Below are 10,674 nucleotides of genomic sequence, written 5' to 3' on the forward strand. Positions count from 1 at the left end.
TGTGTTGAATAATGACTTTAAAGATTGTCAAAAAATAATATAAAATAGTGCAAATACTGATAACAGTGCAAATGTTTGCAGTATAAGAAATAAATGAAAAATGTAAACATCTATGTTTAGTGAACTTTGCAGTGTTGCTCAGTGGTGCAGCTACGACACCGTAGCAAAGTTTCCACACCACTGAAGTTTTTTTTACCTCTCTGTTCAACCAACGGCAGTCACTGTCCTCTCCAAATAACTACTGCTTAGCTTTCCGAGCTTCCCTCGGGTCCTCTTAATCAGCGGTCCCCAACCCCCGGGCCTCGGACCGGTACCGGTCCGTGAGTCGTTTGGTACCGGGCCGCGAGAGTTGAGGCTCAGGTGTGAAATATATGGTTTTCAGGGTTTTTATCGGTTTTCAGTGTTATTTTGTTATCGTTTTTATCGTTTACTCGGTTTTCCTGGGTCTTTTCACGTGTGTTATGAATAACTCTTCTTTTTTTCGGTACCGGTACTGGTTTTATTTTGTTGTATTTATCCAACACCTTAAAGGCCGGTCCGTGAAAATATTGTCGGGCATAAACCGGTCCGTGGCGCAAAAAAGGTTGGAGACCGCTGCTCTTAATTGTTGTGACACGTGTTCGAAAGAGGTGCGCTTGATTTGCCACACGGAGCAGCGCGAGAGTGAAGCACGAGGGAGGGGCTAATAATCGGCTCAGTCATTTTTAATGATCGTTGAAAGCTCAGATCGTAATCGAGATTAAAATCCGATTGAGCAGCCCTAGTGTATCCGTATGTTTGCAGGTAATAATAATAATAATAATAATAATAATAATAATAATAATAATAATACATTTTATTTAAATAGCGCCTTTCAAAGCACCCAAGGACACTGTACAACAGATAAAAACTGGAAATATACACAATGGTAAAAATAGAAGATAAAAGTTAAAACATACAGAAATTTAAGAATAGGCAATTTTAAACAGATGAGTTTTGAGGGTGGACTTAAAAAGAGAGAATGAACTAATATTTCTGAGGTCCGGGGGTAGGGAATTCCAAAGTCGAGGGGCAGAGCAGCTAAAGGCCCTCCCTCCCATTGTGATCAGACGAGCAGAGGGAACAGAGAGAGAAAGAGAAGATGAAGATCTGAGGCAGCGGGATGGGAGCTTCATCTGTAATAAGTCAGAGAGGTACGGTGGAGAGAGAGAATGAATAGCCTTGAATGTATACAGAATTATTTTAAAATGGATGCGAAATTTGACCGGGAGCCAGTGAAGTTGCTTCAGGATTGGGGAGATGTGGTGGGTAGAAGAAGTCCTAGTAATAATACGGGCAGCAGAGTTCTGGACACGTTGGAGCTTGTTGATAGATTTTTGTGTGAGGCCAAATAATAATGAGTTGCAGTAGTCAATTCTAGAGATAACAAGATTATGGATGAGAATGGCAGTGGCGTGAGGTGTGAGGAAGGGGCGGAGGCGATTAATGTTACGGAGTTGGAAATATGCTGCACGTGTAATATTATTGATATGTGAGTTAAAGGATAATGTGCTATCGAGAATGACACCCAAGCTTTTCACAGAGGGAGAGATAGGGACCAGCGAGTTATTGATGGTGAGAGAGAAATTGTTAATTCTGGATAGCAGTCGTTTAGTGCCAACCAGAAGAAGTTCCGATTTATTGCTGTTGAGTTTAAGAAAGTTGGAGGAGAACCAAGAATTAAGTTCAGCTAGACAGAGGATGAGGGAGGGTGGAGGAAGAGTAGAGTCAGGTTTGGTAGAGAGATAGAGCTGGGTGTCATCGGCGTAGCAGTGGAACTGAATATTATATTTACGAAAAATATGTCCGAGTGGAAGAAGGTAGATGATGAAAAGAAGGGGCCTGAGGACAGATCCCTGGGGCACCCCAGTGGATAAAGGAGAAAGCTGAGAAGTGAAGGATTTTAATTGAATGAACTGAGTGCGGTCAGATAGGTATGATTTAAACCAGGCTAGTGGAGTGTGAGAGAGACCAATAGAAGCTAATCTGCTAAGGAGAATGGGATGAGAGATGGTGTCAAAAGCTGCACTCAGATCAAGAAGGATAAGGATGGAGAGGAGACCAGAATCAGCTGCTATAAGAAGGTCGTTTGTTATTTTTATAAGAGCAGTTTCAGTGCTATGTAAAGGACGAAAGCCAGACTGGAACTGTTCGTAAAGGTTATTATCAGTTAGGTGAAGATGGACTTGTGAAGCAACTATTTTTTCAAGGATTTTTGAGAGAAATGGTAGATTGGAGATAGGACGAAAATTATTAAAGTTGTTGGGATCTAGACCAGTTTTTTTCAGAATTGGGGTAATAGCAGCAACTTTGAAGGAAGCAGGAACAGTTCCAGTGGTGAGTGAAGAGTGAATAATAGCAGATATGAGGGGAAGGAGAGGGAATAAGCAGGCTTTGACGAGGACAGTGGGGATAGGATCGAGCTGGCAGGTAGAAGGCTTTGATTTATGGATGAGATCAGCAATATCAGCTAAGGATGGAAGTTGAAAAACAGAGAGGAAGTGAGAAGGGGGAGAAGTTAGGACAGAGAAGCTACATTGAGCATTAGGGTCCAGGTCTAAGTGTATTTTATGAATTTTATCAATAAAGAATAGCATTAGAGCATCACAGAAGTTAGATGAATAGAGATGAGCAGGGAGAGAATCAGGTGGCCTGTTAAAAGAGTTGAATAGTGAGAAAAGGGTCTTGGTAGAGTTCTCACTTGAGCAGACAATAGCAGAGTAATAAGCAGATTTGGTTTGACTAATACATTCCTGGTAAAACAGAACGTGGTTATTAAACATATCCTTATGAATAGTAAGGCCAGTTTTCTTATAGAGACGTTCAAGCTGTCGGCCTTTAGCTTTCAGTAGCCGGAGTTCAGGGGTGTACCAGGGTGCAGAGCGAGAAAAAAGTACAGTTCTGGTTTTTTGTGGAGCCAGGGAATTTAAAATACTACTAAGGCTATGATTATAAAAAAGTACCAGGTCCTCTTGAATAGCTAAGTTGTTAGAAGACAAGCAGCTAGAAAAAGCAGAGGAAAGGATATCAAGATTTATATTCTTGATATTCCGGAAAGAGATAATACGGGGATTGTTAATTACAGAGAGGGTCATGTGAACATTAAAGGAGAGAAGTAGATGGTCCGAAATTAGCAGTTCGTCAGCTGTACAGATGGAGGGGGTAAGTCCAGAACAGCAGACTAGGTCCAAAGTGTGGCCCTTAATGTGGGTAGGGAAGTTTATGTATTGTTTAAGGCTGAAACTATCAAGGCAGGATAGAAGGTCCTTGGTAAGAGGATGGTCGCAGTTATCCACGTGAACGTTAAAGTCACCCAGCAATATTATATTAGGGGAGACAGTAGCTAGATTGGTCAGCAGATCGGCAAAGTCACTGATAAAAACAGAATTAAATTTTGGGGGGCGGTAGATGACAGCTATTACAGTTGGGGTAGGTCCTGAAAGTTGACAAACAACAGATTCAAAGGAGCTGTACGTAGGGGCGGACAGCGGCGAGACTTTCCAGTTCTCGCGATAGATTATCGCGAGGCCACCACCACGGCCGGACTCGCGAGGTTGGCAGGTGTAAACAAACCCCGGGGGGGTGGAGTCGTTGAGTTGCGAAAAGTCATTGGGCTGTTGCCATGTCTCAGTCAAGCAGAAAAAGTCAAACTTACGGTCTGTTAGGAGATCCTGGATGAGATGTCCTTTGTTCATAAGCGAACGGATATTAAGCAGGCCGAAGTTGACAGAAATACTGTCGGACTGGATGAGAGTGTTAGCCGACCTAGGCAGACCAGTCAGAACATTGTGGTCAATAGACCTGCAGGGGTTCCGTTGAGAGCGACCAGAGGTGGACCAGAAGGACTGAATTGGTTTGGAATTATCCTGATGGAAATACCGATGGGAGCCTCGATGTACGTACTTTCGACGAGGGAGGAAGGCAATGTCCGTGTGGAAATGAAGAGCAGCCAGCGGCGGAGCAGCTAAAGAGAAGCGGAGCCGGAGGAGCTCATCAGCTGTATATTGATGAAGTCCAGTGCCGAGTCGGTAGATCGATGACATAAGGATCCAGACCCACACTGAGAGTACATAGATCCTGAAAGGCCACATCATGGACAGGAACAGCTGGGTAGGGACACCGGTGGGCCTTAGAAACAGGAGTAGGACAGAAGTCCAGAAGTCCAGAGTCCAGTAGCGTTAACGTTTAGCGATAGTGGTGAGTGGCGGCCGGTGAGTAGCGGCAGCCAGTCGCGCCAGCGTTCACTCAACCGGAAGTGAGTGCAGAAGTGGTGCATGTATAACTTGTACATAGCTTTCTTGTGTAAATGTAAATTTGTCTGTGATTGTGTAAATACTTCACACACATGGAGAGATGTCAAACAGCCTTTCATTGTTCTTGTAACAGTGACAATAAAAGCTATTCTATTCTATTGTCATGCATTCTTGCATCTCTTGCCCTGCAAACACACTTTGCAGAGTGCACTCTGTAGTTTATTTTACATAATAGTTAATACAGTACTTGTATTTAAGTGTATTTCGGTTTATTTTTTTACATCTCATAGCACTGCAAACACTTATAAAGCATAAAGTTTACTTAGCTCTTATTACTAATCGGTTCTATCTTGTAGTTGCACTAAACACAATCACACTGTCACATTTCATAAGCTGGTTTGGTATCTCAGTGCAGTCCCCTACTTACAGAATAGTCTGAGGCCAGGGGCCTTTATAAAGTATTTAGTATTAGTATTTATTTATTTATTGTCATTGTCAAGAACAATGAAATTGCGTTTGGGGCTTCCATACAACCCAAAAAAAAAAAAAAAAAAAAAAAAAAAAAAAAAGAAGAAAATAATAAATACCCCTTAAAACCCAAGTGTACATATTTAACCCAGTGTGACTCCAATGCAATAAGACAATCCTTAGCAATAATGTTCGTAGAAATTCAGACAAAGACCTGAGAAACATGACAAAATACAACAATGCAACCCATTCAATATTATTGTACTGTGAGATATGATATCAGATATGATAGTTATCTATTTAAGAAAGAGGGGGGGGGGGGGGGGGGGCAGGAGGGGGAAGAGAATAAAGATATGATGCACCAATGCAGACCAGTTCATTGCTATTAAGAAGTTGGATATGGTTATTGTCCGTGAGAGGGGGGCAGAGAGTTCAGGAGCCTCACAGCCTGTGGATACAGGCTGTTGGCCAGTCTGGATGTTCTGGCCTGTATAGACCTGTACCTTCTCCCTGAGGGCAGCAGATGGAAAAGGTGGCGCGCAGGGTGATGTTGGTCCCGCAGGATACTGTGCACCCTCCTCAGACAGCGAGTGGGGAAGATATTACTGATCTCTGGCAGACTTGTTCCAATAATTCTGCCAGCTTCTTTCACCACCCGCTGGAGTGCTTGCTGATCGGCCTTGGTGCAGCTGGGGAACCACACTAGAAATCCATACGTCAGAACGCTGCTGATGGCACAGTTGTAGAAGTTCAACATCAGAGATCTGGGAATGTGTGCGCTCCGCAGTCTCCTCAGGTAGTAGAGGCGCTGTTGGGCCTTCCGTACAACTGAGGTGATATGGTTGCCCCAGGACAGGTCCTTGGTCACAGTTACCCCCAAGAATTTAAAACTGCTCACCCTCTCCACCGCCTCACTGCCAATGAAGAGAGGCAGATGGTTGTTATGACCCCTCTTCCGGAAATCTACAATGATCTCCTTGGTCTTTTTGGTGTTTAAGACCAAGTTATTGTCGTGGCACCATGACTCTAGTTGTTGCACCTCTGTCCTATAGTTTGTCTCATCATTGTTGGATATAAGTCTGAGCACTGTAGTGTCATCTGCAAACTTAACAATGAGATTGGACGCGCAGGAGGAAATACAGTCATGGGTGAAGAGAGTGTATAGCAGAGGGCTCAGAACACACCCCTGAGGGGCACCGGTGTTGACCACAAGGGTGGAAGAGGTGTTCTTACCCACTCTGACACTCTGTCTACGGTTAGTGAGGAAGTCCACAATCCAGTTGCACAGAGAGGAGTTAAGTCCCAGTTGGTGGAGTTTGGGACGGAGTTTGTATGGCCGGATGGTATTAAAAGCAGAGCTGTAGTCTACAAAGAGGAGCCGTGCATAGGTGTTCCTGTGTTCCAAGTGCTTCAGTAATGTGTGCAGCACTGTGGCGATCGCATCCTCGGTTGACCGGTTCTCCCTGTATGCAAACTGGTGCGAGTCCAGGGATGGTGGAAAAGCAGCTCTGATGTGTTTAATGACCAGTCTCTCCAGGCATTTGGCGGGAATGGGGGTGAGTGCCACAGGTCTGAAATCGTTCAGACATGTGACATTTGACTGTTTTGGGATGGGAACGATGGTTGCTGCTTTGAAACAGGATGGTACCAGTGAACAGGACAACGAGGTGTTATATATAGAGGTGAAGACGTCCGCCAGGTCCGCAGCACAGTCTTTTAGCACCCGGCCCAGCACTCCATCCGGCCCGGCCGCCTTCCTGGTGTTAATGCTCCGGAACACACGCCTCAGCTCATGAGTGCTCAGGACCGGAGCAGGGTCGGTTGAGGGGAGAGGGGACAGGACAGGGTCGGTGTTCTCCCTGTCAAAACGGGCATAAAAGAGATTTAGATCCTCAGCCAGAGTAGAACTGTCGGCTGAGGGTGATGGTGTTCTTCTTTTGTAGTCCGTGATAGCCCTGATGCCCTCCCAGACCTGCCTTGGGTTTGTGTTGTTCTCAAACCTGGCCTCGATACGCCTCCTGTGCTGCTGCTTGGCAGTCTTGATGCCTCTTCTCAGGTTGGCCCTGGCAGCACTGTATGCCTCCTGGTCCCCGGATTTGAAAGCGTTGTTCCTTGTTCGAATAAGTTGTTGAACTCCGTGTGTCATCCAGGGTGGATTATTAGGGAACACACGGAATCGTTTCCAAGTTGTTACATTGTCCACACAGAAACAGATGTAGTCCAAGACAGTGGAGGTGTAACTGTCCAATGCGACACGATTGTCAGTGTCCTGTACCTTGAATACATCCCAGTCTGTGCAGTGGAAACAGTCCTGAAGCATCGGAATAGCGTCCTGCGGCCATGTTCTCACGGTTTTGGTTGTAATCCCAGTGCTCTTGATCTTTTGTGTGTATATTGGGTGTAGCAGAAGGGAGAGATGGTCTGACAGACCCAGGTGGGGATAAGCCTGGGCTCTGTACGCATTCGCCATGTTGGTGTACACCTGGTCCAACGTTCTATCTCCTCTGGTAGCACACTTCACATTACGGTGGAAATTGTGAAGTACAGATTTCAGGTCCGCGTGGTTAAAATCCCCAGCCGCAATAAAGACACTGTCCGGGTGTGCTACCAGGCTGTTATTGATGCTGCTGCTCAATTGTGCTAACGCTAGCTTAGCATTAGCATCTGGTGGAATGTAAACAGCGCAGATGTAAACGGCAGAAAATTCCCGAGGGAGATAGAATGGACGGCACTTTAACACCAACAGTTCTACCTCTGTACTGCACAGTTTTTCCGTTACCGTGACGTTCGTGCACCAAAGGTTGTTAATATAGATGCACAGCCCCCCGCCAGTCTTCTTACCCGAGTCCGCAGACCTGTCGGCTAGATCGATAGCCGCATCGGGAATGGCGCTGTCCAGCCAGGTTTCAGTGAAAATCATGCACGAACAGTTATTAAAAGTCCGTCGAGTGGCGATCTGCAGTCGTATTTCATCCAGTTTGTAACGGATTGAACGGGCGTTGGAGAGGAATATGATCGGGAGTGGTGGTTTAAACGGACTAGTCTTTAGCCGTGCCCACAGGCCTCCCCGCTTGCCTCTCTTCTGCCTCCGCTCGCAACGTCTCCTCCTGCGGCTTGCTGTTGCGGGTAGCCCCGGGGGTTGCTTAACGATCTCCGGGGGGATGAGATACTCGGATGTTAGTTGAAGATCTCCACGGCTTAGTTGTAGTAGATCATCTCTGTTGTATTGAAGTAACCCCAGACTGTGTGAAATAATACACAGTACCACCAAAAGTGCAAAAGTGTAGGAGCTCCGGGCCGCTGCGTCTGTGCGCGCCGCCAGGGCCCATGTCCTTGAGTGATTTCTCTGTCTTAGACAGATGTAGTGAAGCTTCCAGGATCGGTCACACTGCAGGGAGTTCTTAAAATTGAATCAAGTGAGTCTCCGTTTAGGGAGCGAGCGTGTGACTGCATTAAGGTAAAATGTCATGTGGAAGCTTGTCTGTTCAGAGCATTTTATGGCGTTTGATGTTTGTATATCTTCTTTTCTTTTTATCATTTTTTAAAAATGGGATTAGATTTTTTGTATGTTTGGGGGAACATATCAAGAACACTGCAGTTTATGGCTTTTCCTTTAGTGCAGAGCCTAAGAATAGCTCGGCGGACTTCCATTCACATGTTGCTGTTATTTATAGCTGCCAGTGACACAAACAACACGCCTGTGGGTGTTGCTGCCTGTGCTGGGATTGGTTTTTGTCGTAACAAACAGAACTAAAGTGAATCCAAGTGTTACAAACAATTAAAAATGTACATCGCAGCCACTGTCTGTGCATTTGTTTTTGATGATCTGTGATGGTAGCAGGTACTTAGTTCACCAGTTACTATTATAAGAAATAATTTTGTTTTTTTAAGCAACTACTTAATTTGTCTTTTCTCTTCCAGGTAAGTGGACATGGAGCTGTACAGTCCAAAGCCTGACTGAAACCTGCCTCCTGCTGACGGTCGTTCTGTATGTGTTTGCTGTGGGGCTGGTGACAGTGAGGTAAATATGCCTCAAATAGTTGTTGACCTTTCTGTGTGGAGACACGAGGCAGAAGCAGCAGCCACTCTGGTTATGGGACATCCGTCTTTGACAGTGGACAGTGATAGAAAGGCCAGCGCCGTCTTTACTGAGCATCTTAGCTTCGTTGTTTTGTGATTTCATGAAGAAATAATTATAGATAAATGATACATAATTAGCTATTTGTTAGTAGATGTGTGGTTATTATAACAGAGGGCAGAGATCCTCTAAGGCCGTGGTTTATGTAACGCGGTTACAGGACCAGGGCGCCTGACTGCAGCTTCATAGACAATGAGCTATCAGAAGTAGTTTCCACTATGGAGCCTGAGTGTGTGAATCAAACACAGGAAACCAAAGTAGAGCTCAAAATATATATATTATGTTTGTTATGAGAAGTGTAAAGACGGATGTACAAAAAAGTAAAGAAAAATATGCAAATATATCACAAACAAAAATAATGTTGACAATACAAAACAGCTTCTTAGGTTCCAAAAGGAGGTGGGATGAGGTGTGGTCCAGTATGTGATTTAGTTCAGTTCCATGGACCTGTGATAGGTCATGTGTCAACAGTTTGATTCAGTCCATAGGTTCACGATTCCTACCGCAACGTAGCGGTGGTCGGGTGGCTCGCCATCCCGCGCTGATCAGGGCTGATCGCGGGAGAAAAAAAAAACCTGACCTAAACAAGGTCAAAAACAAATTATCCTTCAGCGAAGAAAATGAAACCGCATCCTACTGCTGTGACAAAATAAATACATAAATAACAAAGACAATTAATGCCATGTTTCATACAACAATCAACAAACCATCATCTCTTATAATGAATGTCATTCTAAATACTATTATAGAAAAACATTCTCATGGGTCCCATCAAAGTATATCAGCCATAAAGCTAATAAATATCATCCAAAGTTAATCGAATATATTTACAAAACTCATTCAATCACAGGTGTTGCGCAACAGATTCAATAATTTAAATGGAATTTAACTCAATGCAAAATCTCATAGGCCGTTTTGGCATTTCATCAGAAAAGTAACAAAAAACATCCAAAACGGACAAATCTACAAAATTCAAATCACTCGTCCAACTCTAGATACGTTAAGTCAACATTCGGCCATAATGGAATAAACAAAAACAACAATATTCAATAAATAAAACTAGTAATTGCACTTACTGTCGCTAGCCTAGCATTAGCTTACCGGCGTTTTAGGATGTGCGATCGCGGCTCCGCATTTTCATTAATTGTGACGAAACAAACAAATAACTCACCGTTGAGTCGATTGTGAGGTAGTGTAAAGATGGATGAATCGGCCGGGTTATTGCACGCTGTCAACTGTAAAATGTGTCGATAGCTGACAAGTACGCCAACCACAGGGACAGCAGCAGCCAGAGGAGCAGGGACATGCAGCTGAATGACCCGGAACTTATGCAGGGTTCATTCCCGCCACAATAAAGGGACTGGCGGAAGTGGGGTCAGAAGCTACCGTGGTTACATTTAGGTGTTCAGCAGCGTCCTGTGTGCAGCAGATTAATCACATCATGTTCGGTTTGGTGGCTTTTTGATGTTATTGTTCGGAGAAAGCTGCCAGGAAACAACTAATAACCGATCAATGACAGCTCAGACAGTCCAGCTGGCTTTCCTCACAAAGTGATTCATTTGTTACCGTCTGTGGTCTCTGAGCAGGCGCAGTGTTACACTGATTTCATCTCCACAAAGCTTCTGTTGAATGTGAGTGAAGCAAGATCACTCCAACCTGTCCTGACACAGCTGAGCTCAGACCAGTATGTCATCACTGTTTGGGTTTGTGCTGAACTGGGCTACTGTTACATGACTGGTAATGAACTGGTAACACCCCAGAGTTCTGTGCGCAATAAGATCTGAATTAATCTAATCC

The sequence above is a fragment of the Aulonocara sp. 'chitande type north' Nkhata Bay genome, linkage group LG3 (assembly GCF_057382095.1).
Source record: "Aulonocara sp. 'chitande type north' Nkhata Bay isolate Kocher_YH1m ecotype deep benthic linkage group LG3, A_spYH_male_GT1.1, whole genome shotgun sequence".
NCBI lineage: Eukaryota > Metazoa > Chordata > Actinopteri > Cichliformes > Cichlidae > Aulonocara > Aulonocara sp. 'chitande type north' Nkhata Bay.